The sequence below is a fragment of the Canis aureus genome, chromosome 37 (genome assembly GCF_053574225.1).
Source record: "Canis aureus isolate CA01 chromosome 37, VMU_Caureus_v.1.0, whole genome shotgun sequence".
Taxonomy (NCBI): Eukaryota; Metazoa; Chordata; class Mammalia; order Carnivora; family Canidae; genus Canis; species Canis aureus.
This window is the reverse complement of record NC_135647.1, coordinates 1,607,729-1,632,851: the sequence shown is the minus strand read 5'-3', so window position 1 is coordinate 1,632,851 and position 25,123 is coordinate 1,607,729. Positions and strand designations below refer to the sequence as shown.

At 43.2% G+C, this 25,123-nt stretch overlaps 2 long non-coding RNA genes and 3 other non-coding genes across 8 annotated transcripts; 3 read left to right on the top strand and 2 right to left on the bottom strand.

Moving 5' to 3' along the window:
* Window positions 1-1,250: 1,250 nt before the first annotated feature.
* On the bottom strand, window positions 1,251-25,123 carry LOC144306557 (uncharacterized). 4 transcript variants are annotated; one of them, XR_013373627.1, is made up of 4 exons: window positions 25,009-25,123; window positions 23,963-24,158; window positions 10,652-10,802; window positions 1,251-1,544 (listed from the first exon to the last, which is right to left on the bottom strand). It is a non-coding gene; the product is annotated as an uncharacterized LOC144306557 (long non-coding RNA). The 4 variants fall into 4 exon arrangements; XR_013373626.1 differs by lacking the exons at window positions 23,963-24,158; window positions 25,009-25,123 and adding an exon at window positions 23,626-23,762; XR_013373628.1 differs by lacking the exons at window positions 23,963-24,158; window positions 25,009-25,123 and adding an exon at window positions 23,161-23,440.
* TRNAL-UAA (transfer RNA leucine (anticodon UAA)) lies at window positions 6,706-6,788 on the bottom strand. Its single transcript has one exon. It is a non-coding gene; the product is annotated as a tRNA-Leu (tRNA).
* Window positions 9,441-11,468, top strand: LOC144306555 (uncharacterized). Its single transcript, XR_013373623.1, has 2 exons — window positions 9,441-10,209; window positions 11,267-11,468. It is a non-coding gene; the product is annotated as an uncharacterized LOC144306555 (long non-coding RNA).
* TRNAI-AAU (transfer RNA isoleucine (anticodon AAU)) lies at window positions 10,863-10,936 on the top strand. Its single transcript has one exon. It is a non-coding gene; the product is annotated as a tRNA-Ile (tRNA).
* Window positions 17,276-17,347, top strand: TRNAM-CAU (transfer RNA methionine (anticodon CAU)). The gene has a single exon. It is a non-coding gene; the product is annotated as a tRNA-Met (tRNA).

The window sequence follows — 25,123 nt, the reverse complement described above, 5'->3', positions numbered from 1 at the left end:
TGATGATACAGGTTTAGAGAAGTGAGAAATTCTAGACGATTTTAAAAGCTACAGAAATTAACCAGGAACATTTTCATTAAGGACAGTTTATAAAGGAAGATAATGCTTTTCTTTTAAGGGGCAAAGGAACGGATATATACTGAGCACTTACTACTTACGAGGCACTGCACTATATACAGTGTGTGTGTGTGTGTGTGTGAGAGAGAGAGAGAGAGAGAGAGAGTCTCCTCACAATTCAGTGGAATAGGGGCTATTATCTCTAAATAATGAAGACACTGTGTCTCAGGGGAGAATATGTGGCAAAGCCAGAACTGTGAGACAAGATTTTTGGGCTGCCATGTCCATGTGTCCATGAACTTTTCCCGTATGAAGGTCTCAGATAAAGGGCAGACTTAACTAGATTTAGGAAATCTGTTCCAAAGACCTTGTTCTGAACTATTATACTCCATAGACCCTGAAGAACAAACTTATCTTTTCACCAGGGAATGACCACTTTTGTAGGTATCCTCCTGTCTAGGCTATTGAATTCATAGAATTCTGATGATAAACCAGAATATTAATTGTACGTTTCTATCATTTTGACACTCCTCATCACTAATACCAAATATGGACTGTAGGCCAGCCTATTCCTATCCTATGTAAGGAACCCTGAGCGTCAACCCTACAAAGTCAAGGCAAGAGATTCTTTATCAAGGTTTAAAGTATTTCATCTTTTCTCCATTGTGCTGGGTATATCTTTGGTATAAAGAGCCAAAGGATTGAAAGCTAAACATTTGCAACAGCGTGGATAGAACTAGAGGGTATAATGCTAGAAAGACAATTATCATCTGATCTCAGTCATATGTGGAATTTAAGAAACAAAACAGGATTCTAGGGGAAGGGAAGGAAAAATAAGATGAAATCAGAGAGGGAGACAAACTGCAAGAGACTCTTAATGTAGGAAATAAACTGAAGGTCGCTGGAGGGGATGAGGTGGAGGGATGGGGTACTTGGTGATGGCATGAAGGAGGACATGTGATGTGATGAGCACTGGGTGTTATATGAGTAATGAGCCACTGAATTCTGCCCCTGAAACTAATTTTTAAAAAAAGATCCAAAGGATTGATTTTTTTCATTACTTCTTTATTTTTCTCCTCTTTTTAATTATATAAGTGTTATATAAGTGTTAAAACACACAAAAATATGGCTAAGAAAAATAAATATATATTCCCACATTCCAAAGTCAACACTTTTAAGCACATTTTATTATATATATATATATATTTATATACATATGTGTATACATTTTTAAAAAGGATTATCATCCTGGGAAAGCATTTTTGTGCCCCATTTTTCTTTACTGAATTCTATACCTCTTTTTTACTGAATTCTATGTCTTGAATATCTTTACTAAAAATAACTAATTATTACATTCTGAAGAATGTATTTGTTCATTTCAAGTATTTGTTGGGTGAATATATAGTTTTTCTTGATCACCAGCTCCTTCCAAACTACTTCAAGTATCTTTGGGCACTGTATTGCTTCAGGCAGAAAATATTTTGTCCCTAAGAGAAAAGAAAAAAAAAAGAAAGGATGTCATATCCTCCTTTTCCCTCTATCCCAATAAACCTGCACTTTGTTCTCATCCCCTTCTCTAGAGGGCAGTGGGAAAGTTTCAGATCCAACTCCTTCCTGGTTGGATATACTCATTTGAAAATAAGCCACACTTGTGCAGTATGCAAAGCTATTTGCAGGCTAAGTGCTGATAAAATAGAGATCTCCAAAATCTATTTTTAAAATTATTTATTTATTTATTCATGAAAGACACAGAGAGAGGCAGAGACATAGGCAGAGGGAGAAGCAGGCTCCCCGCAGGAGCCTGATATGGGACTCAATCCCGAAATCCTGGGATCACGCCCTGAGCCAAAGGCAGACCCTCAACCACTGAACCACCCAGGCGTCCCTCCAAAATCTATTAAATGAAAAACAGAGCTCAGAACAATGGGTAAATATTTTACCTTTTATGTAAAAAGGTAGGTAAACTAAGACTATGTTCATATTTGCAAATATTTTAAAAAGTCAGGAAGGCTGCATAAGAAACTAAGGGAAAGGTGCTGGTGAAAACTGGAGAGATGCGGGGAGGGAGACCCCAGTCTTCTCAGTTTACCTTCTAATACTTTCTCATTTTGGAGCCATGTGAATATACTACTCCTGCAAAAATATACATATTGCATTGTTTTTTCATTCTTCCTGTGCTAAGAGTGGTGAAGACTATTATTCCTTATGTTTAGAGCATATTTTCTCTTACACATATGATGGTTAATTTTATGTGTCAACTTGACTGAGCCATGGGGTTCCTGGATATTTGGTTAAATACGATTCTGGGTGTTTCTGTCAAGGTGTTTTGGGGTGTTTAACATTTAAATCAGTAGACTGAGTAAACCATCTTCCTCTCTAATGTGGGTAGGCCTCATCCAATCAGTTGAAGATCTGAATAGAAAAACTGGCTGGCCATCCCCTGAAGAGGGAACTTGTCCTACCTGACTGCCTTTGAGCTGTGACATCACTTTATTCCTGCCTTCAGCCTCAGTCTGAAACACTGGCTCTTCCTGAGTCTCAAGCCAGCTGGTCTTCCGACTGGAAGTACACCATCGGTCTCCTGGCTCTCCTGGTTGTTGCCTGCAGATCTGAAAACTATCAGCCTCTCTAATCACAGGAGCCAAGATATATATTCCATCCTATTGGTTCTTCTTCTCTGGGAAGGCTGACTAATACAAACCAGTAAAAACAGGACGGCCCAGAGTGAAGTGGTAGGAGTGTGGCGGGCTTTACAATTTCGGTATGAAGACAAAACCATCCAAGTAGTCTCATTTTTCCCCCTTGAGTTGAAAATAAAGATACCTGTGAGTCTCTTCCTCTACCCAGAAAGCCTGGGAGGGAAGAGAAAAACTTCGTTTTTTACCCCCTCAGTGTTGCATTCCCAATATCAAAATGGATGTTGAGAAAAATTAGTTTAAGGGATGAATTGGTAGCTATTGCTAATTATGTATTAGATGAAAATTACTACCTATACAGGATTTTACAGGGCTTATACAGCAAGGGAGGGCACCTTGGGAGCCGTCATAAAATTCTGCCTGTCTCAAGAAACAACAGAGGTTAGAGTTGAGTAGAAATTGCCAGTATCACTGACGATTGGAGGAATTTAATAAAATCAGACACTTGATACAACAGGTACAGAACTTCCCAGTGGCAGAGATAGGTGTGGAATGGTAGTTTCAGATTAGTTGACTCTGGTGAGGAAATATGACTTGGGATAACTTCTATATGGATAGAATCTGGACATTAGTGCCATTGGCATGGCAGTCTGAACATCTCCTACTGACCACTCAGAGACTTCTGCATTTTTTCTCTTTAGCAAATTTCAATTTGGGTAAAATCTTTACCATCTGAAGTCTCATTCCAGAAAAAAATAAACCCTCTACTTCCACTCATCCTCTCTCTCTTCCCCTGATCCACAGGAAAGAAAAAGATGATAAAACCCACCTTGGTAGGGATGAGTCTTGCCTCGCCATGGGAATTGAGTCTTGTCAAACCAACTTCTTTCTTTTTTTCTTTTAAGATTTTATTTCTTTATTAACGAGAGACACACAGAGAGAGGCAGAGACTTAGGCAAAGGGAGAGGCAGGCTTCCTGCAGGGAACTGGATGTGGGACTCAATCCCAGGACCCCGGGATCACACTCTGAGCCAAAAGCAGACGCTCAACCACTGAGCAACCCAGCTGTCCCTCAAACCAACTTATTTCTGATTGTGAAGAGACAGATGAACTCTTGGAGGAACTTCCTTCCTTCTGCCCAGAAAGGCCAGGAGCAAACATGAAGCTCAAGGCTCAGACTTGAAATCCAAGGCCGCTCATGTAAATGATCCATTGAGCTGTCCCCAGGATCAGAGATTCAATGTGGAATCACTGAGATTCAAATGTGGAATCTCAGTGTTTGACCTCAAAACATAGAAGCAATTTAACTATCAGGACAAATTTTTATCTGATTTTTAATCTGATTTCAAGGTTTCTGTTAAGGACTGCTATAAAAGAAGAGTGTGAGTTTCTTCTAAGGGGCAAAGGGACTAACCTACATAGTGGCAAAGAGACTTCTAAATTTACCAGGTACTTAATCCTTACAACTGTGTTTCATGAAGTAAGGATTATTACCTCCATCTGACAAAGAAAAAAATCAAGATTCAGAGTCAGTGGGAAAGCCAGAATTAGAACACTGGTTGTCGAGTTCCAAAGTTCAGTCTTTCAAATTATCTGGTCCTATACATGTTAGAGAGAACCAGAATTTAGTGGTCTGGCATTTCAATCAATGGGGGTCTCCCCATGCTAACACAGCATTAGTATGCAAAACGATGAAACTGGACCACTCTCTAGAACCATACACAAAAATGAACTCAAAATGGATGAAAGACCTAAATGTGAGACAGGAATTCATCAAAATCCTAGAGGAGAACCTCTTTGACCTTGGCCACAGCAACTTCTTGCTAGACATGTTTTTGAAAGCAAGGGAAACAAAAGCATAATGAACTATTCAGACTTCAAGATAAAAAGCTTCTGCGCAGCAAAGGAAAAGACAACCTACAGAATGGGAGATGTTTGCAAATGACATACCAGATAAAGGGCTAGTATCCAAACTATAAACAACTTATCAAACTCAACATGCAAAAATCAAAAAGTCCAATCAAGAATTGAGCAGAAGACATGAACAGACATTTCTCCAAAGGAGACACACAAACGGCCAACAGACACAAAAAAATGTTCAACATCACTCATCATCAGGGAAATGCAAATCAAAACCCGAATGAGATACAGCTTCACACCACTCAGAATAGCTATTATTAACAAGTCAGGAAACAACAGATGTTGGAGAGGATTTGGAAAAAGGGGAATCTTGTTGCACTGTTGGTGGGAATGCAAGCTAGTACAGCCACTCTGGAAAACAGTATGGAGGTTTCTCAGAAAGTTAAAAATAGAGCTACCCTATTACCTGCAATTAATTGCACTACTCACTATTTATTCAAAGAATACAAACGTAGTGATCCAAAGGGGCACATGCATCCTAATGTTCATAGCAGTAATGTCTGTAATAGTCGAACTATGAAAAGAGCCCAGATGCCCATCAACAGATGCATGGATCAAGATATATATATATATATATATAACTCAGCCATCAAAAGAATGAAATCTTACCATTTGCAATGACCTGAATGGAAGTAGATGATATAAGCGAAATAAGTCAGTTAGAGATACACAAATACCATATGATTTCACTCATATGTTGAATTTAAGAAACAAAACAGATGAACATAGGAGAAGGGAAGGAAAAATAAAATAAGATGAAATCAGAGAGGGAGGCAAATCATAAGAGACACTGAACTCTAGGAAACAAACAGGGTTGGTGGAGAGGAGACAGGTGGGGGATTGGGTAACTGGGTGATGAGCATGAAGGAGGGCACGTGATATGATGAACACACACATGTTCTATGCAACTGATGAACCACTGACCTCTGCCTCTGAAACTAATAATACACTCTAAGCTAATTAGGTTGAATTTAAATTAAAAATATGGTGTTGGAGGGGATCCCTGTGTGGCTCGGCGATGTAGCGCCTGCCTTTGGCCCAGGGCACGATCCTGGAGTCCCGGGATCGAGTCCCGCGTCGGGCTCTCGGCATGGAGCCTGCTTGTCCCTCCTCCTGTGTTTCTGACCCTCTCTCTCTCTCTATGTCTATCATAAATAAATAAATCTTTAAAAAAATATGGCGTTGGGATTACTGGCAGTCTTCTGGAAATAAGGTAGAGTTAGATATATATCTCACATATTAAAACACAGGAAAAATCAGATAAATCAAAGATCTAAATACAAAAAAGAAATCATGGACATTCTAGAAGAAAGCATGGCATTCCTCTGTCAACACTTGTTGACCTTGTAGTGGGGAAGGTATGTGTAAGTCAGAATGGAACCAAGAGACTGACCACTCAAGCTGCATAGTCCCAAATTGTTGCCAAGATCTAAGGCAAATAACAAAGTGGACATATCATATATGTCATATATCTGTGACATATCAGAATAAGGCTTCATTGATTCATATTTCAAGAGCTCCTACAAATCATAAGAGAAAGACCTAACAGCTAATAGAAAAAAATGAGTACACAGAATAGGAAATACTGGTGGCTCATAAACAGAAAGATGCTCAACAACATTCACTGGAGAAAGGCAAAAGGAAACTGCACCGAGGGAGCATTTTTATATTTCAAAACACTCATGTTGTGCTGGTGCAGGTTCAATTCTGCTTTCCGGAGCCAGCTGGAGGGGCAGCCCCAGCATCATTCTGAGAACCACCTTTGGAAGCAGTAAGAATCCCCTGGCAGGTAGTTCTCGCTTCACAGGGGCCACGGAGGAGGGCTCCTTTCCTGTGGCCTCAAGGCCAAAGCCTCCAAGGTTCCATTCCCCTGGAACCCAAGGGCTGGAGTATCAATCTCATTAGGAAGACTGTCGACTTGTCTTCCTTATGTTGGCAATTTGATGGGGTTGGGGCAAAAAAGAGCTCACGCAGGTACTACTGCCTGAAGGCAAGAAAGGATAATGTTTTTGCGGAGGGCCAGAAAAGCGGGACGCGCGTCCCAGGAGGCCAGCCTCCCCCCAGGAAGGGCTGCCGAGACGAAAACTTGCTCTACCGGGAGTGGGGTTCGAACCCACGCGGGCACATGCCCATTGGATCTTAAGTCCAACGCCTTAACCACTCGGCCATCCCGGTGGCTGGGCACAGACTCTTTGCAATTATTTTTTTATCGGGACTAGTGTATTTGTGCCGTGCACGAAATACCGAAGGACTTGTTTCTGTGGAATTGCACGAGGAGGGTTTTGAAAGAGAAAACACAGCACATTTTTTGTGCTTTCAGAAAACGCCCAGGCTTCCCGAGCTCCCCGGGCTAGGTCACCGCCCGTGCTTCAGAGAAATCGCTGTTTTTATTTGATACAGAAAGAAAAATGCGTGGAGGAGGGACAAAGAGTAGCAGAAAGCCCCGCAGGGGTGCACCTGCTTCCTCTGCTCCCTGCAGGCGCCGCCCCAATCCTCCCGGAAGAGGCCCTGCTTTTCCCCGCTCTCGTCCAGCCGGGTCTCCCGACCGCCCAGCGCTGGAGGCAGCAGGGCCGGGCCCCAAGGGACACGCGGGAAACCAGCCTGCCCTGCGGGGACATTTGGAAGTCCGCAGTGGACACAAAAGCAGTTCAAATTCGTGACTTGGATTGTAATGACCGGACGCTGACCCTGGCAGCCCAGGAGTTCCCAGAGGAGCACAGCGAGCTGGGTGTGGGCCGCAGACAGTAAGAGCCCCCGCCCCCCCCAACTCCGACGTGGGGGGTCCCTAGAACCTGAATTCTGCCAGGCACTCTCAGGGGACTCACCTCAACTGTGCTGACTACATTCAGTCAAGTGTGCTAAAAGTTGTCATGGGGGAATTTACGAATCCATGAAAGAAGCTCCCTATGGGACATTCAGGGTCTCTGGAGGACACGGAGCTGAAATAAAATCCTGGAGCACAGGCTGGAACGTAATGAATTTATACAACGACATTGAACACCGAGTGTGTGACATGTCCCCCAGGTAGTGGAGGGAAAGCAGGGCAACATGAGACATGTCTGCTGGAACAGGACAAGCAAACAGGGTCTGATGATGACTCTTCCCAGAATCAGTCGATGAAGGAGCTCAGCCCTTATTTTGAATGTTCCGACTGGCTGGGTTCACATCCAGATCTTTCTCTTTGCTTGATAAATTCATGTACAAGCAATGGCCTCCTCCAGTCCTTGTTGTGGGCAGTTCTGGGTTCTGTCTCTTGCCAGAGCTAGGGTCAACTCCTTGAAAGCAGCTACAGCCTAGGAGAGTCCTGCACCTTCCAAGCTCTGAAAGAAACCCAGATCTCTCAGAGCTGGGGTGAGAACTGGGCAGGCACTGGGGTTGGACATGACTCCAGGCTTCTACAACAAAACAGATCCGAGACAGAAGCCATCAAGTATAAACAGACACAGATGATTCCAAAAATATTCCATTACCGTTGTTCTTCATGTGGGCTACATAGTAGAATCAGCTAATAAGTTTCTTAAATGTGAAAGCAAAAAATAAAGCTACTAGAAGTATATGAAGGAGAATATCCTCATGTGCCAGTGAGCGGAGAACTTTTAAAAACTTCAAAAGCACGACTGACAAAGAAATACAATTCTAGTATTTGCTTCCACTAAAATGAAGAATATGTTAAACAAATGACATAACAGAAATATAATAGATAAATGTGATCATGGGAGAGTATATTTAAATTGTCCCCAAATAGCAGGGGCCAAATAGATAGATGGTATAATAGGAGGCCACCAAAAGCAGCAAGATCAAAATGAAATGGACAAAGGATAGGACAAGCAATTTAGGAGAGAGATGAATGGAGGCTGACAAATATTGTGCAAAAATTTCCAAAATCATTAAGCACAGAAATAAAAAGTAAAAAGAGACAGTACTCTACCGCCATTAGTAAAAAGTAAAAAACTGAGAAAAATCAATTATTGGAGGACTGGGAATTAAAGAACCCTCCTATCCTGCTGGTGGGATGTGGCATTGAGGATGTCCTTCTGGAGCACTTTGTATCCAAGTGCAGAATGTTCCCATTCTACACAAGCTCAGAGTTCACACGAAGGGAAATTAGTCACAATAGTTGTATGAGGACTTTTGAAATTGGAAAAAACTTTGCTTTTTCACTCTTAGGCAGTGTAAATGCAAACTTCAGCTTGGTGCCTGGAGGCAGTTTCTGAGGCATACCTAGGGGGAATTCCGAGCCAGGCAGTGTCACTGAATTGGGGGACACAAAGATAGCATTTCAGGGAAGCCAATGCAGTAAGCAAAAATGAAGCAATACCAGAGAGGAGACAGCTGCAGAGAGAGCCTCTGGTGTTGGCAGAGGGGCTTTCTTGTACCTTCAGGAATACTGATTCATGATCAAGTGGGGTTACAATTCCATGATTCTGGAAAAAGAGCCCTTGGTAAAAAGGTGAGCTGCTTGTAAAGTGCTGGAAATAGCGCTCAGCAGCTGTCCCAAGAGACATCATAATTTATGGGGTAGTGGGGGAGTCCGTAAAAAGGTCTAAGCTTAGGTGTGAACACATCCCAACAAGGTTTATGGGTCAGTCACCGATGGGACATGTGGACCCCAGGGAAAATGTTATCTGAACTTGGAAGAAAAGGGGTTCTTAATGAATCAGTAGAGAATTTACAAACACTATGCCTGCAATATTCTGGAATGCAGAAAACAAACCTATGAGCTGGCTGATTTAACTAAAGAGACTTCTGGACCAAACTGTGACAGCTTGCTTAGCCTTTCTTGCTGTTTGTGGGAAAATGTGAGATGGAAGATTTAAGGTAAGGGAATATCTGTTACATACAAATGAGCCAAAACAGGGTTTGAAAGAAAAGCTGTTTATTATTTCCAGCCGTTCCAGATGAAAATAAAGGCTAAAATTAAGAAATGACTTTCAGGCAAGGATTAAGTCCAGAGCAGTGTCAGAAAATGTGGCCTAAAGATGAAGCCAAAGGTGTGATGGTAAGACCTTTGTTGGCATTCCCCAGTGAGTTAAGGTGATCTCTAAACGGAAAAACAAACCTCTAAGGCTCTTCAGGACATGCCCTACATATCCTCTGCCACAAAACCACAAGTCCTAAGGCTGTGGTCTGCCAGCAGCCTCATAGGAAGCCAAGGTAGACATGGGCTTCTGTTCATCAGGTTTGCGAGTGCAGCTTTGGTTTCATACAGACGTTGGAAAGCTTTTTCTTGAAGGGGCCTAACAGTAAATATTTTAGGCTTTGTGCACCACACGGTCGCTGTCAGAACTAGTCAGATCTGTGGTTGTAGCAAGAAAGCAGCCACAGATAATATGAAAAAAGTAAGTGTGGCTGCAGTCCAGTAAAGCTTTATAAAGACAGGTAGATGGCCAGATTTGGCCTGTAGGTCATAGTTTGCTGACTCCAAATCTAAAGGAATAAGCTCCAATGGCCTTTATGAAGTCACGGGGGTGTAAAGAGCACAGTTGTCAGATACTGAAAGCTTGAACTGAAAGGGATAGAGGACAGCGTGAAATGGAAAGAGGACCTTGAACCTCCCAGACTCTATGGGAAGGAAGTAGGCCAGGAGGATGACTCAGTGAGTAAGAGAAATTTCGTATCCACAGGATGGTTGATCCTCAGGGTGAAGCCAAGAGTCCAGGAAAACATGTCTGAGAACTACTGAGCCCTAATCAAGGAGCATCATGCACCCACTGGATTCTAGAATTGCTATGCATCAGCGTGTCCCCTGTTTTTGTTCTTTATGAATGGGAGCATGTACAGTTTACCCTATGCCTCCTGTGCTTGTCTGTTGGAAGACATATGACTTATACCTTAATACACAGGTACTCAAGTTATGAAGAATCCTACTTGAGCATTCTCATGCAAGGAACTTCATCTGAGCCTTTACCTGGTTTAGATGATGTAGCATTGATATTATAAATAAATCAGATTTGGAGAGAGGGAGTACATTTTGGCATGTGGGAGAGACAAAATCATTGGAGGTCAAAAGCCTGGGTCTGGTTTCCAATAGCACTCACCCACAGAGTTGGAAAGGCAGGCTTCCTGTGGGTCTGAGGGGATGCGATGGGTCTCAGAACCAAGCAAGATGGGCTTCTCCGCAGAGTTCTCATTCCACACAGAGTGTTCTTTGGTTCTGACTGTGGTCCAGGTTCACCTTCTTGTTAAATCCTCAAGAAATGACAGAAATAAAACACAGATTAAGGCATGATAAAATAGGACGGATTATAAGGCTCTGTGGCTTAGTTGGTTAAAGCACCTGCCTAATAAATAGGAGATTCTGGGTTCAAACCCCAGTGGGGCTTTTCTCTTAGAGGTTTTATGGAAATGTGGATTTAAATCTGATAGAAACACAGACAACCAGTCTACCTGCCTGGGGCACTTTGTAGAAGAGTTAGAGACATATTCAGCACGAATTAGCAGTCTATGCTGTGAGCTAGACTTGAGCTACACTTTTCTAATTTTAAACTTTTGTAGCTACTCTCCAGATTTCCTAAGAAACTTGCATTTTTTCACTTAACATTTGACTTTTAATATAATTCAGAAGAATTAGGCAAGAAAGAAAGATAAAATGTGCACATTGTAAAAACTGAGTGCTATGCTATTCCTCCTCCTTCCATGATTCTGCATTCTAGGCCATCACTGAATATCTTGAAAAGTAGAGCCACACGATGGAATCTTGAAAGAGTAAAAAGCATGATTAGTGATGAAACGTACCAAAACAAAACACAACAGAAAACAAGAAGCCTGACAAGAAACTGGAGGCCAACAAGGCCTGAAGTACTCAGATTAAATAAAAGGCTGGAAAACATTCATTAAACCCTAGAATAAAGTTTTCATGGTTTAGTGGGTCTTTTTCTTTTGATATCCTAGGGCGTGTCTTAAAGTATTCCATTCTAGCGGTGCATCCCCTCACTCTCAGTAACGGGCACACTTGTTGTCAAGTAGAGGGTGGCCTTGTGCTCACCTTCTTGCTCCTCCCTGTAAGGAGCAGTGGAATCGGATGATTGCTCCTTTTGTGAGCTTTTGTGAGAAGAATTTGCTACATAACCTGTGGGCCTAGTGCAAAATGAAAACACAGGGCTTTTTGTTTAAAGATTACTAAGATTTTCCAACCAGCAACGGCAGAGCATTAAGTCAAGTGTCTGGCCTGGTGCAAATGCACAGCTTGCCCGCCACGAAGCCAACCCTCTCTGGGAGTGCAACTTTTCTTGCCCAAAGACTGGATTTTAAAGGACACCTAAAAGTGGAATGGAATCCAAAGTGATGGTCGATGATACCAGGTACTCTTAGAAGAGAACTTGAAGACACCAATGAGGGAATGTTACACTATACAAACAAGATCTGTGGGAACCAATTTGGTTCAAAAGTCCTCTCCAACTGAAAAAATTTTCTGGCTCATGTTCTTTTCTTAAACAACTCCTCCTTCCAGGTGCCATTAAATATGTCACCTGGCCTTGGTGGCAGGGCACACAGACAACTTGTCCTGGCGCCTCACCAGAACTTTGTCACTTGGGTGAGGGAGGGACAGGACTGTGTGCTGGATACCACTGATGTGAACAGGATGCTGGGTCAGAAAGGGTGAGAGGTGTTGCTGTGAAACTGTACCACCTCCACATGGGAGAGAAAGAAAAGCTAACTGGCTGCAGGGCACGTGTGTTTCCACCAACCTAGTCGCTGGGCAGCTCCCCCTTAGGCTCCTGTACTCATGGGTGTTGGTTCCTGAAGCCCTGGGGTCTTCTCTCTACTTGGAGTTGTTATGGGGTCATTGTCTGCAACTACATTTTAAAAATGGATCTGAAACAACCGCCACACCAAGGTTAGGTGGTATCCACCTCCTAGATAATTTTAAGCATTTTAGTTCTATGAGCCTTATGCTAATAGCATGACCAGCATCACAATAATCTCAGACATACTGGCACTGACCAAACCTGCACCTTACTTCGTGAAGGCCCTATGGAGGTGCTGGAACTTGTCCTTGGGCCTCCCTCAGAATTCCTTTCCCCCCTCTCCCCCAGCATGGAAATGATTGCCAGACTCTGCTGAATTTACCTCCAAAGTCTATGAATGGCTGCCCTCTCTATGCTTTATGAGTTCCCAATTGGGGCTCCTGCTAGCTCTTCCCTGCTTTCCACACCACTCCAAGACATGGCCCTCAGTCTATCCTCTGCAAAGCTTGAAATTCAAGACTTCACTTTCTTTCATAAAATTCCACAAACAGAAATCATTCTCTTTTCTAATATATGTATTATTTTTTATTAGAGTTGTGGGTTTTTTGTTTGTTTTTTTAAAGAGATGTTTGAGGTTCACAGCAAAATGGAGTAGAAGGCACAGACATTTACTGAGAGTTCTTATCATGAAAGGGAGCTGGATTTTGTTCAATGCTTTTTCTACATCTTTTGATCTGATCATGTTCTTTTTCTCAATCAGCCTGTTGGTGTGATGGATTACATTAAGTGATTGTGAATGTTGAACCAGCCTGGCACACCTGGAATATTTCTATATGCCTTTGGATTAAATTTGCTATTATTTTGCTGAGGAGTTTTGCATCTGTCAATGATGGTGGTCTGTAGCCCTCTTTTCCTGTAAAGTCTTTGTTTGATGTTGGTATTAGGGTAATGCTGACCTTATAGAATACATTTTTTTTTAAGATTATTTATTTATTTATTAGAGACACACAGAAAGGAGAGAGAGACAGGCAGAGGAAGAAGTAGGCTCCATGCTGGGAGCCTGACTTGGGACTTGATCCTCGGCCTCCAGGATCACACCCTGGGCTGAAAGGGGGCGCTAAACCGCTAAGCCACCAGGGCTATCTTAGAATACATTTTTCAGTCCTCTTTTAAGGAGAGAATCATAGAGATTCTCTATGATTGGTATAATAGAGATCATAGAGAATTGGTATAATTTCTTCCTTAAATGTTTGGAAGAATTCACCATGAACTTATCTGGCCTGAAATTCCTGTTTGGAATGTTAATAATTATCAAATTTTTAAAATATATATATAGGCCTATTCAGATTACTTCTTTCTTCTTGTGTATGGTTTGGCAAATTTGTCTTCACAATTTCAATTGGTCCATTTCATCTAGGTTATCCAAACTGTGGGCATAAAGATTGTTCATAACAATCCTTTATTACCTTCTTAATATGCATGGCATCTGTAGTGATGTCCCATCTTTCAATTCTGATAGCACTAATTTGTGTCCTCTCCCTTCTCCCTTGTGAGAGAGGCTGATTGATTTTATTGACTTTATTGATCTTTTCAAAGAACAGGCTTGGGTTTCATCGATTTCCTGTTTCTAATTTCTGCCCTAATTTTTTCTTTTGTTTTTTTCTGCTTACTTTGGATAATTAGGTCCTCTTTTTCTACTTTCCTAGGATGGAAGCTTAGATGATTCATTTCAGATCTTTCACTTTTCAAATATATGCATTCAATGCTATAAATTTCCCTATACGCATTTCTTTCACTGTATCAAAAATTTTTTGATGTTATATTTTCATTGTTATTTAATTCAAAATATTTAAAAATTTCTCCTGAGAATTTTTCTTTGACCCATGTGTTATTTAGAAGTGTGTGGTTTAGTCTCCATATATTTGGGGATTTTCCAGCCATCTCTCCGTTATTATGTCTACTTTAATTCCACTGTGGTCTGAGAGCAGACGTTGTATGATTTCAATCCTGTTAAATGTGCTAAAGTGTGTTTTACTGCCCAGAATGTGGTCTACCTTGGTGAATGTTCCATGTGAGTTTAAGAATGCGTGTTTTGTTGTTGTTGAATAAGCTGTCTGGAGATGCTGATTTTGTAAGAGAGAATAGAACCCTTTATTATTCTATAATGCTCCATTCTAGCCCTCATAATTTTCCTTGGTCTGAAGTTGGCTCTGCTGAAATTAATATAGTTACTCCTGCTTTCATTTTACTTCATTATGTTAACATGGTATACCTTTCTCCATTCATTTGCCTTCAGTCTATATATGTCCTTGTATTTAAAGTGAGTTTCTTGTAGACAACATATATTTTAGTCTTGTTTCTCGTCCACTCTGACAATTTCTGTCTTTTAATTGGTGTATTTCGGCCATTGACATTTAAAGTGATTCCTGATAGAGCTGGATTACTATTAACCATAGTTGTTACAATTTTCTATTTGTTGCCTTTGTTTTTCATTCTTTTTTGTCTTCTACTCTTTTTCTGTCTTTTGTGGCTTTAATCGAGCATTTTTTATTATTTCACTTTCTCTCCTTTCTTAGCATATCAGTCATACTTCTTTTTTTACTTTTTTTAGTGGTAGTACTAGAATTTGCAATATACATTTAGAACTAACCCAAGCCTACTTTCAAATAACCTTGTGCCATTTCTAAGGTAGTATGAGTATCTTATAATAGCAAAATGATTCTAATTCCTCCATCCTGTTCCCTGTATCATTGTTGCCATTCATTTCATTGATACATAAACAAATATATGCATACATACACACATAGACAAAAGGAAATATGTTGTAGGGATTACTATTTTTTACCACCTGTTACCAGTCAGATCAATTTAGAATAAAAAATATAAAGTTTTTATTTTACCTTCATTTATGCCTTCTCTGATGCTCGTTCACACATAGATCCACAATTTTGATCTATATCATTTCCTTCTAAAGAATTTCTTTTAATATTTCTTGCAAGACAGGTCCACTGGCAACAAATTGTCTCAATATTTTGTCTAGGTAAGTCTTTCTTTCTTCTTCACTTTTTAGGGATAATTTCATAGGGTGCAGAAGTCTAGATTGGTGAGTTTTTCAACACTAACGATTTCACTCCACTTTCCTTGCTTGCATAATTTCTGAGTTTTCTCTTTGCTCCTCTGTAGGTAATTTTTTCCCCCTCTAGCAGCTCTCAGGAATGTTTTTCTTTATTTCTGTTTTCTGTAGTTTGAAAATGATGCATCTAGGCATAATTTTTTTGGCATTTATCCTGTTTGGTGCTCTCTGGGCTTCCTGGATCTGTAATTTGGTATCTGACATTAATCTGGGAAATTATTCAGTCATTATTTCAAATATTTTTTCAGTTCTTTTCTGCTCAAATATCTTTTCTGTTCCATTATGCCTATTATGGTTCTGGGATATTATGTTCTCTTTTCTTTGGTCTTTTTTTCCCCCTTTGCTTTTCAGTTTTCTATTGAGATATTCTCATGCTCAGAGATTCTTTGCTCAGCAGTGTCCAGTTTGCTGATAAGCCCATTAGAGATGTTCTTCATTTCCACTACAGTGCCTTTAACATCTAGCATCCTTTTTGGTCCTTTCATACACTTTCCCTCTCTCTCTCTCCTAACATTGCCATATCTGTTCTTGCATATTATCCATGAACGCTCTTAGCAGATTTATCATAGTTGTTCTAAATTCTGGGTCTGATAATTCCAACATCTCTGTCTTATTTGAGTACGGTTCTGATGCTTACCCTGCCTCTTCAAACTGTGTTCACTTTCTCTGGCTCATGTTTGATTTCTATCTTGCATGAAGCAAAGGACTCTCTTGGCTGGTTCTGTGGGACCCCAATCTGGGTCCGTGGGAGCAGTCTGCCTGCATTGGTACCAGGAGGCCCAAAGTCTGCTCCCGATGAAGCGGTCTTACAAACTCTCATAGGCACAGTCTAGTTACTTGACCAGTCTTGACCATTAACACTCCTTCCATGCCCTTTGCCTGAAAATCCAGATGGAAATAATAAATTTTTACTACTAAACAGTATAGATGGGCAGATACATACTGCTCAGAAACCACTCAGGGTCTCATGGTAATTCATCCATTTAGTTAATTCATTCCACAGTGTTGCCAGGGGTCATTAATTTAGAGGAAGGAATGGCCAAGAAGCACTCAAGCCACACACATGTCTTTGATAAGACAGAAGTATTTTAAAGCCAATTGGAGGACTTCTTGTTTCCCATCCAGCATATGAGTTGTTTAGAAATTGTCACTCCAGTCCTCATAATGAGAAAAAGGCTAAACAAACTAAAAATTAATACATTTTCTTAGATCCATCAAAGAACTGAGGTCAACAGGGCTTTCGACCCTTCGGAGGGAGAAGGCACCAGCTTGCATCTGTGTGACCTGCGTCCTCCTGCTTCCGGGCCTGGCCTCCCCTGCGCGGCCGTGGTCTGGAGGCGGAACTGTCCCCCGCGCACCTCAGGCCCTCGGTGGGTGCAGGAGGTGCAGGATGTGTACACCTTCATAAACTTTTCTCGCCACAGAGTTCCCAGCCAAGGACTTCCGAGGGTACAGAGAAGATGGTTTCCCCTCCCCTTCCAGAGTACCCGCCACCCACACCCCCTGCGCGCGGGGACCGGTCAAGTGCTCGCGGAGGGCCGGGAGCACCAGGAGCTGATGACAGAGCAGAGGAAGGCCGTGCGGGGGGGCGGGGGGGGCGGGGGACTGCAGGAGTGGGGGTCTGGGGGCGCAGGGGCAGAAGGGGCGGGGCGCCGGAGGGCTCCTGTTGGGACTGGCGCAGAGCGGCTCCGGGAAGCACGGCTGATTTCCTGGAGGGGGCGGCCCTGCGGAGGCCGAGGCCCGGGGCCAGCGCAGAAGGGAAAATCCGGAGGGTGTGAAACGCGGGTGGAGGGGCCGATCCTTCATATGGTAAATGGTAAGAGCCTACATCCTCCCCAAGGAGCAGAGTGGCGCAGCGGGAGCGTGCTGGGCCCATAACCCAGAGGTCGATGGATCGAAACCATCCTCTGCTAAATGTTTTTGATCCCCGAGTCTGGAGGGGGAGGGCCTCAGAAAGTAAGGGCTTGCCGCTTACTAGAATTCAGCTCTGACGTTGTACCTGATTTCTAGAAATGTGCGGTATCTACCTCCTTTCTCCCTAATTCTCGCTCATTTCAAAGTAGAAGCAAATCTTACCTCAAGAAGACATAAAGGGAAGGTGACAAACTATGTTTGCTTCCAACAGGTTAATTAACCTTCCAATAAATAGAATATATTTTGAGGTGACATGACTATATTTCCTTGCACAGTTTCTTACACTTAAAGGAAAAACCTTACTTTTGCCTGAGACCATTGGTTACTGTACATTTATACTGCCTTTTTGCTTGGGTGGGGGTTTCTTTCACTCTTTTGTCTATGTCTTTGCATGATTTTATTATATTCATTTCAAGTTGATGGTGACGGGCTGCAAATTCTTCTCCAAAGCAATTTATGTACACTAACTGGGAAGTATCTTTTGGAGTCCATACCCTCAGGAACTGGATTCTTGGAATGTTATGAGAAAAACAAGAAGCAAAGAAGCTAAAATGTGAAATGGTAGAAAACATTGGAATACATTAAAGTGAAACATTTTGTGCATTAAATTCCATGGACAAATAAAGAAGAAAAATAGTAGTCTTCCTGATACATTTGCAGAAGAAGTTGAGAGAAAATTAGCAGTCAAAATACTTTAAATGAGTGCCTAGAGTGTGACAAGAAAATAGAAATTCTTCTATACAATGGGAATTCACAGAGCAAGATGTCAAAAGCAAAAATATTAATCCAAATGTGCATGTGGTAGACCTGGTTTGTTCACTCAGTTTAGTGGTGAAGATGTTCCTGTTTGGCAAGACCAACAATCTCCAGTTTATTTTGCTTGCTTACCCCCTAAAAGCATGTTAACTAGCTTTCAATGTCCAGTCTCAGAAGATGGGTTGAATGACCAGTGACATATGGACCCAAAGGAAAAGTGCTAGGCAGCTACATAAAAGACATAGAGTGACTTCCAGGAGATGTTGTTAAGTGTGTGTGTGGGGGAGGGTGTGTGCAGATGAACATTACACTATGCTACAATTTTTTTTAAGAAAGAAGGGGAGTTAGGAAAACCAGAGGGTAGTAATAGTTGTGGGGGATTGAGTTTAAAGGAATATGGGGAGAACATTTCTCTGAGTATACTTTTTGGCAAACTTTTACTTTTTGAAAGCATGTCAATGTTCCATATTTTCAAAAATTAATATAAAATCAACAAGGATGGGAAGTGGAAGAAAGAAAAGCAAAACTGAAAGCAGGTGAACTGAACTCTATTCCATCATCATAATGACACAGAAAGGAAAAGAATGTAATTTATGAGCATGGCTTCTGAGGGTTCACTTTTACTCTTAGCCAGGGAGGTGGGGGTGGGAGGTGTGGGGAACTTCAAACAACTCTTCAACTCTCTTTAGTAGAGGGGTTTTGGAAAAAAAAAAAAAGTAGAGGGGTTTTTGTAGTGGATGGCCAAAGGCATTCTGAAACTACCCTAGGACTCCAGAAAACAGGTGGGTCAGCATGCCGATGTTGCTGGAGTTAGGGGTCGCAGGGTGGGAGAGGGGACATATACAAATATGGAATAAGGGAATGCAAGAAAGAATACTGCAGAGACAGATTGGAGTTGGAGGTATCGGCGTGAGCTCATGATTCCTAACACAGGTACATATATGGATATGTGCATACATATGCATGTGCATAAGAACATAGAAAGATATGAATGTACATGCACATGAATGCACATGCATTTCCTAGATCTTTCCATCAAAAGGACTAAGAGACAGACATCATAGACGCAATTAGTATACTAAGCTCCCAAATGTTGGTCTCTAGTCCCTTTCCCTGCTGAAAGACACCTGGGTATCTCTGAGAAACAGCTGACTTCAGGGCTAGGACGGGGTAGACAGGAGTCAAGTCTGCAATGATTGGTTAAGCCAGAAAGTATGACGATGGTATGTCCCAAGGACACAGAAGCCAGCTTGAAGGCTGGCTAAATATGGGTAAATCTCAATACCAATGTAGTTAAGGGCAATAATGAAGCATAAACCATTGGTGGAGGGGGAAGATTCTGTGAATTCACATTGATGATTGATAGTAGAGAAAAAGGAGGACTCTTGCTTAAACTAGAATATGGACTGCAGACTGGTAAGCAAGGAGAGAATTCTCTGAGGAGCCTTTTACACCTGGATGCTGCTGCCCCAACCTCTGCTTCTCCTTCCACAATGGCACTGGTCTTCCAGGCACCAGCTATGGTGAAATTCTTTCCTCCTCAAGCTGCACACTTTCATTTTTACCCGCCACACTCTTGAGCTCTCCTCACCCTGCCCTCACTTCACCTGCCTTAGTTCTCTGCCTGCAAGCTCCCCTGTGCAGGGACCAGTCCTGAGGCCTCGTTATCTGCAGAGTGCCCACGGACTAGCACAGCGCCTGGGGCAGCAGGTGAGTTCATAACCACGTGCCAGCCACAGGACCTGGAGTCTACCCTGACTTGATCCTCACTGGAACCCAACATGGCTCACTTTCTCTGCTGGTCCCTAATCTGCTCTGCCTGTTCTGAAATATCCATTGAGTCTTTCTCCTTCATTGACCCCAAAGAAGAAGTGGCCACTGAAAGGGGGAAACTGGACCATTGTTTGCATGGTAGTGGCTGAATTCACCTGGAGGACAAGCTTCCAGTCCATGCTCCTCTGGGCCATCAGCCTAAAGAGGAAGAACCACACTTGTCCTTCTGCACTTGGTGATGTACACTCAGCTCATAGCTGCAGGGGTCTATATACTGCTGCAGTGCCTGTACTTTGAAGGAGTTCCTGTCTGTGGAAATGAGTGGAACATTTTGAGAGCCCACCCAGAGAAAGCAAGGATCATGCTGGACTTGCTCATCATTCTCCAGCTGTGTCATTCCTAAAGCTCTGTGTCAGATGTATCTGGCTTGGAATGAAGCCTCTTGAGTTTCCCACATGGAGCATATATATGCTTTGATTCACACATATTATAAAAATTTAATTTTTTATAAAATTAAAATTAATTTAATTAGTGTGTGATTTCAGGATTTGACGCCGCCACCCAATTTGTACATCTCTAGCTGCACCCAGGTGCAGAGAAGCTTGAGGCTGTTCATGTGCTTAGGACAGTTTCAGATCTTAAATGCAGTCCTTCAGTGTAGCTCAGAAAGAGCAAGGGTCAGTACCTCAGTTTACTTCAAGGTAGGCAGGGAAGATAATCAGGAAAAAAATGGAGGCTTGTCACAGAAATAGACAAGGAACAGGGAATCATGGAAGAGAGAAAATAAGAGGGTCACAGACTGTCCTGGAGGCATGGATCATGAAAATAAAAAATGTCCTTCGGACCCTTGGCTTGATTTGTGCAGACAATGAGCTTTATCATATTCCAAACATCCTCAAACAAACACCGAAGCCCTTCTATGACTTGTGGATCTCTTCAAAGCCTGCCAGGTTCACCAAGGAAACTACCGTGTTCAGTGGCACCAGTGTCTTTATGAAACTAAGAGATCCAAAGCACTGGAATCCAGCCCCTCCAATTCTCTGCCCCAGAGCTAGTCCATTCATATGCTCACCAGCACCCTACTTGTCCTCAGTTCTTTACCAGAAGCTGAATCTCCAGCCTCCCCCTCTTTGTCTTATTCCCCTGTACCTGAAAATTTCAAATACTCTAAAGGGAAAAATGCTCCAAGGGAATTTAAGTGGATTAAAAGAACATCAGAACATTTTAGCATTGTCAGAAGTATACATGGGGGGGGGGGATAGATATATTAAAAAAATGGATACAAGGATACATGGCAATTAACATACGACAAAGTATATCAATTCAGCAGGCAAAGATGATTTTAAAATAAATTCTGATGGTGCAATTAACTTTGCCTATAGAAGAACACTAACGTGGACATTTACCTCTCAACGATGGAAAAAATTAGGTTCCACATAGATTTGTGACTTAAATACAAAATATGAATTAACCAAACACACTGTTTAAGTCAGAAAAACTTACTTGGAAATTATTGCATCTTTGAGCAACAGAAGCTTAATAAAAATACTCTTCAATGAAAGCTTACAAAATCATAATAAACCATCTTACATCCCCTTAAATCAAAGTACACAAACAAGGAAAACATCCACCTGAAAATTAGAAATGAACCAGTCTGACAGAGATGATGGAGGGAGCTGGCCCATTATTTCATTGTTTTAACCAAGAACTGTGTCTTCAAGCAATTTTAATTCCTTGGAGTCTTTATGAATTGCCACAGTATTTTTGTGCTTTCACACATTGCTTTCCAGTGATGTCCTAAAATGTTTCCTCATAAATTCAAATCACTCCAAAGAATGTAACTGCTAGCATATGGTAAAATTTGTATATTAAGAAAGACTCATCAATGACTGGATTTTGTCCATTGGAAACTAGAAGCTCTAACAATTTGACATGCACTAGCATTCTCTAAAAATATACTTAGTGAAACAAGCAGGACAGAGAAAGACAAATACCATATGATCTCATTTGTATGTGGAATCAAAAACAAAAACAGACAAAAGAGCTCATAGGTACAGAGAACAAATTGGTGGCTGTGGAGGCAGAAGGTGGCAAAATGGATGAACAGGGTCAAACGGTACAAACTTCCCATTACAATAGAAATAAGTCTGGGGATGTAATGTACATCAGGTGACTATCATAAATAACACTGTATTGCGTATTTGAAAGTTGCTAAGAGAGGAGATCTGAAAAGTTCTCATCACAAGTAAATAAAATGATTGTAACTATGTATGGTAATGGACATTAACTAGATTTACTGTGGTGATCATTTCACAATATGTATGAATATCAAATCTTTATGTTGTACACCTGAAAGGAATGTTATATATTAATTATACCTCAATTTAAAAAATATGGCATGCTTTAACAGTTGAAAAACATTCATGAATTCTTCTTCCTCTTTTGAAAGTATTTCTATTCTATAACTGTCACAGAATTATATCCCCAAATATTGCATTTTTATGCCTAAAGGATGTGACTAATTACCCTATCATACTAGTCTAAAACAGAAAAACATAAAAATTGAGATACGATTTTTAGTTATTTCAAGTGTTTGTCTCTCTATTTTAAGTGTTTTCTTCTGGTTTGAGTTGTTTTTAAATTTGATAGCATGCAATCAATAAAAAGTAAATATATAATTTTTCATAAGCATACCATATATGAAAGAGAAAATTGTATTGGAAGTTAGTGAAAGAGACAGGACTCCCCCCCACCCCCTTCTATTTAGGTCTTGCGTCTGTAGATGGAAATTTATAGGGGCTGGAATGGAAAGGGTTTGGTAAAGGTGGAAAATGATCAGTTTCCCCAAAGGAGCTAGGAATGGAATTTTAAAAGATCACAGTAAGGCCCCACAGAAATCTGAACTTAGATCACTGGGTTCAGAGTCCAAAGTGCTGACCATTACACCATAGGGCTAACCTGCCCACAACACTTACTAATTCCTACATGACATAATTTTTCTACCTCGAGTCCCCTGGCCTTTTTGCCCAAAAGGTACACACAAGCACCCTTCGCGTTTCCTCCTCTAGGATTAAGTCATGGGCGGTTACCTGTCGCACACCCTCTACCCCAGAGTCTTACTGCAGCGCCCTGACCCCCAAACGTCAGGAATCCTCCCTCCACCCACCCCCGAATCCCAAGCGGTTCCCGAACTGGGTGCCCGGTAAAACAGGTGAGGCCGCGACGGAGAGGAGCCCTGAGCCAGGTGCAGGCCTTGGGGCAGGTGCTTCTGTGGTTCCCTGACCTCAGGCCCAGGGCCGCCCTGCGAGATGGGGGCCCCCGGAGACACCGGGGGCAGATCCTTCACTGTTGCATCAGCTGCTGTTCCTCGCGCGCACAACCGTCTTAACTAAGGAGGTAGAGGCCCCTGCGGACGCCGCACCGAAGGGTTTCACCGAGGCCGCGACGCACGCTGGTGTCCCGCAAGTACGAGGGCTCCGACCGCGGGGCGGCAGGAGCATCCCCGAGGCCCTGGGGCACCTGTTGGGGGGCGCCAGGTGGAGTAGGTCCCCGTGGCCCTGGGCCCCCTCGGGTCGGGGTGGGGGCGCTCTGAGCGCTCCCGCGCCAGCCCCGCGACCGGCGTCCTCCTGCCTGACGGACAGGGGGGGCAGGGGAGGCCCCGGAACCCCCCTGTGTGCAGGGGAGAAGAGCGGGGACAAGTCCGGCAGGATGCGGAGCGGCGTCCTGACCCGGCGCCCGGGCGCGCTACCTGGGGGCCTCCCGGGCGTCCGCGGCGCGACTGCACCCGGCGTAGGAGCTAGGGCCGCGGCCACTTGGGCAGCGTGGGCGCTCCGGGTGCCCTCGCAGGATTAGCAGCCCGCGGAGGCGGGACCGCGAGGAGGAACGGGCAGGTTCCCGCCTGCGGGGTTCGCGGGCACGGGGCGGGGCGTCTGCCTCCGGGGATTCCCGGTCCCCGCGGCCTTGCGGGACGAGGACGGCGCGCGCTCTGGGGGACACGGACCGCAAAACGCTGCGAAACGGAACAGCCCCAACACCCCGAACCCGGGCGACCAAAGTCCGCAACACGCAGCTCTCCCTGCACACACCTGGCTTCTGACGGGATTCTCCTGCCAAGGGAGTTCTGCAGAGTGGCCCTTACTGGACAGTCGGGTCTTTTCTGGAACGCTGGGCTGGGCATTGCCCTCAAGCTAGAACAGGTGTAGGATGTTTGCGCACAGGCGGTAGGGGATCCTCAGGAGAGACGGTAAAAATCCTCTACGGCTTATTCCAAACTGTCAAAACCTGGCAGAGATAAGGAAAAGGAAATACTTTTAAACCTGCGCTGGGAAAGCTCCGTGGATTTTTCGTTCCTTGACAAAACTAGTCAGAGATGAGTACACTGGGTGGATCACCAAAGGGAAAAACTGTTCCAATGGCCTTGACCCTGTGAGGTTCTGAAGGTGCCCTGACCTGCGCAGCAGCCGACCTGTGCTCCTCTGGGGCAACCTCCTGAGGGCCTCCTTCCTACCCTCTGATGAGCTGGGACCAGAGTCAAGGCCGAGCATGAGGACGAGCCCAGGAAGCCACAGTTCACAAGCCAATGTCTCCTTCCTGAGCTCTCAGAAAGGAAATAGGGGCATCTTCAGCCCCAAATCTTGTGTCGTGTGCAGCACTCAAATATCTTCAACTAAATCACAAATGTGCAGTTAGTGCTTTCCAGAAGCTAGACCCTGGACAGGCAATGGGCTCCTTACACCAACAGGTTATCAAAACCAGCATGTGCAGACCTCGGGATGACTGGGCAGGTATGCAGTGAGAGGAGCCTTTCTTCCTGAGGTGAATTATCAGCCCAAATGTGCAAAATTCAGTGATGCATCCTCCCACCCAGCATCTCTTTAGCTACTGAGTGGCATTAAGACGAGTCATGGTTGGGATGCTTGGGTGGCTCCCACAGATGGGCATCAGACTCTTGGTTTTGGATCAGATCATGACGTCTGGGTCAGGGGAATGAGCCCCTGGTCTGGGCTCGCTGCTCAGCAGGGAGTCTGCTTCCCCTCTGCTCCTCCACCCTCCTCACCCCCACCCCCGGCTTGCAGACTCTCTTTCTCAAATAAATAAATTCTTTTTAAAAAAGGTCATGTTTGACATTCACCTCCAAGGAGACTTGTGCTGCAGTCTTGGGCAAAGCTCGTTCTTCACGTGGGTGTTGATTTAGGGTCATTGAAGCAAAAGGAGTCAGAAGAAATCTGGGAAGCAGAGCAGAACGG